The 2,750-nt window shown below is 48.7% G+C and overlaps 1 pseudogene; it reads right to left on the bottom strand.

Moving 5' to 3' along the window:
- Positions 1-1,202: 1,202 nt before the first annotated feature.
- Positions 1,203-1,944, bottom strand: LOC149359013 (uncharacterized; annotated as a pseudogene).
- Between the last annotated feature and the right edge of the window lie 806 nt (positions 1,945-2,750).

The following is a 2,750-nucleotide window of genomic DNA, read 5'->3' on the forward strand; positions in this document are numbered from 1 at the left end:
AATATTTCCGAGTTTGTTAAACGAATTATTAGTGCAGCGTTCATTTTCGTCTGCAAAATTACCCCGAAATTTAAAAAAAATAAAATAGAAACGTAAAATAGTGGCGCCATCTAGTAAAGGCAATGTTAACTACAAGCCGTTGGAGCAAGAATATTTGTTATCACATGACGTCTAATGTTAAAAAAACTTTTGTAAATTTAATATAAACTTTATTTACATAATTTAAGTCCATAAAACACCGCGAAAAGCCTCCAAATCTATTTTTGTCTCGTTCCAGACGTTTTTGCTAGGTTTCTGCTGCGTTTCAGGCCGTTGCAGACGGTAGCAGTGCAGCTGGAGGTGCTATTAGGCTTGCGCGCTCCAGAATCGAGAGCGTATCTTAAAAACAGGGCTGAATTGCAGCTTAAACTTTATCGTCGAAGCAAGGTAAGTCATAGCGAAAAGCAAAAACACCAGTAGTTGCCGGTAAACATGCCGACCGGAATCGCAAGAGCTGCTGAATCGGCTGAAGCGGGCGGCTGTCGCTTGAAAGGACGCCGCCATGTTTCCACGCTAAGGGCGCAAATTATAGTGTACTAGAATTAGGAGTAGTGGGTCGAGGGAAGGCGGCGGGCTGAAGCTGTTTGCGCCGACGCCGACAGATGGCGCTGCCGCTCCCTTCACCTGGCTAGCGCGCGCTCGCTCGCAGCAGCTCGGCGAGTAGCTGATGATCAAGCAGCTTTGCTCCTGAAGTTATTCGGGCTCTACGAGGTTTAATCTTACATTAGACATTTATGGAAGAAAGGCAGGTAGTCCTCTCTTGTAAAGTCATAAACGTTCCGTGTGACTTATGGCTGGCGTGCGTTCACTGTAGCTCACATAGCCATGTGAAAAGTCTGATTTCATTGGTAATATATACAAGTCTTTATTTGCAATAATTCGCAAATATTTCCGAGAAAGCGCAAAGCTGCATTGGTTGAACTGACTGCCGCGAATTTTACACACTCCTGCTCACCTTAGCAAGTTTGGCTATTTCCCTTTGCGCTATTTTCGCTGTTCAGTCCTTTGACGAGAAAGTGCTAGCGCGCATGGAGGAAGGAAAGAACTACCTCCATGCTAGCGCGTAAGGACATAGAAAGAGACCACCTTCATGCTGATCTCTTCCTTGTGTGCACTGCACCCAAGAGCATTAGAATGAATGAATGTTTGCCTCACAAGCGATATCACGTCGGAGATGCTTCGCTCAGTGAGCTTAAAACCTTTTGGGAAATCAGTGTCTTGCGAACAAACGTGCGGCAAAGCACTGTACTTGGGCTTTCTCCATAGTTCATGAACACAGATTTCTCTATGCTGATAGCGTGTGTTTCACAATTGAGGGAGCTGTGGACGAAAGCAGCACCATCGTAGTTCCAAAACTTGTGCAGTGGCCAGAGCTCAGATGGTTTAGGGACTTCGCTTAGCTGAAACACACAATTCTCGCGAGGCTCACATAACTCCGCTGCTTCGTCATTCTGGGACGTAGTAATCGGTGATATATCCACTTGTGTGCATTGCCTCTTGGCCGACAGGTAGCTGGGCACTTGCGAAGACGTTCGTTTTCTTGATGGCCTCTCGCGCGAGGGCTTTTTGGACAGATACGCGGGAAGCTAGGCAGAATTGTTCGTTCTGCATCTGACGAAAGAAATACCCTGCCACGTGGTATGCGCACCTTCTTGCCGTTGATGATATGCACTTCTCTTCTTAATATGTACTTAATATGTACTTCTCTTCAAAATGCAGCTCACACACGGCATCCGTCATTTCCAGGGGCTTGTCCGCACGGTGCAAGTTGCGCTGCCATGTGCGGCGCCTTACTTCGTCTTCAGGAACCCCGAATAATGATAACTTCGGAGCATCCCTCACTCCACTGTAGCCGGTCCTACAACCAGGAGCAAAACAATAGTTCATCCGCCGAGGTTCGCTCATCTCGTAATATCATGGGCTGCACAGCGCAGCAGAGATGAAATCAAGACGCACATGAATTAACGTACGGAGGAAAAACGCTTGCCCACGACGATCTTGTTGAAACCAGCGCGCGTACCCTACGTAGATGAGTGCATGTGCTAAGATTGCCGCGCAAAGTGTTCCCTTTCTCGTACGGTGAGTGGATGGCCCCTATCTGTTTCCGGGAGAAAGTCACGGGGTGCACTGAATTGTCTTCTGACGATGGAATTTGGGGAATTACACCTATGTTAAACAGCACAACAGAGCATGACACACTGAACATGCACTCCAAGGCAGAGCGAGCCCCCCGTGTAACAAGCCGGCGCCTATCGCAGCGAGCTCCGGAGTATGAGGGGGCTGCCAAGTCGCCAAGTGAAAGGCGCAGCAGCGCCGCCGCGCGGCGGCCTGAGATTTCGGCGCCGCCTGCTTCACGCGCTCCGCTGGCGCGGAACTTCACTCGCCCCACTACTCCTAATTCTAGTACACTATAGCGCAAATGCCGCAACGCTAAATTCTGAAAATTGTGTGCGTACGCTAACGCTATTTCCCCGTTATCGTTCTGCGCATGCGCACTCTAGACCCGCTATTCCGCTATGCACGCAATTACGCAAAGCCCGCTATACTAAAACTCTCTAATGTCTATGATTATCTGTTTCTGCTGCCGCTACAGTTATGTTTAATTCTGCCGTACGTATCAAGCCAGCGTGAACTGACCGACAGGGGCTACCGGCCACTTCCATCTGTTCAACTTGTCCCAGGTTGTGCTTTACTTGAGTAAGGCCAACCGC

This window comes from Amblyomma mixtum, chromosome 2, assembly GCF_055824585.1.
Source record: "Amblyomma mixtum isolate Tamu chromosome 2, ASM5582458v1, whole genome shotgun sequence".
NCBI lineage: Eukaryota > Metazoa > Arthropoda > Arachnida > Ixodida > Ixodidae > Amblyomma > Amblyomma mixtum.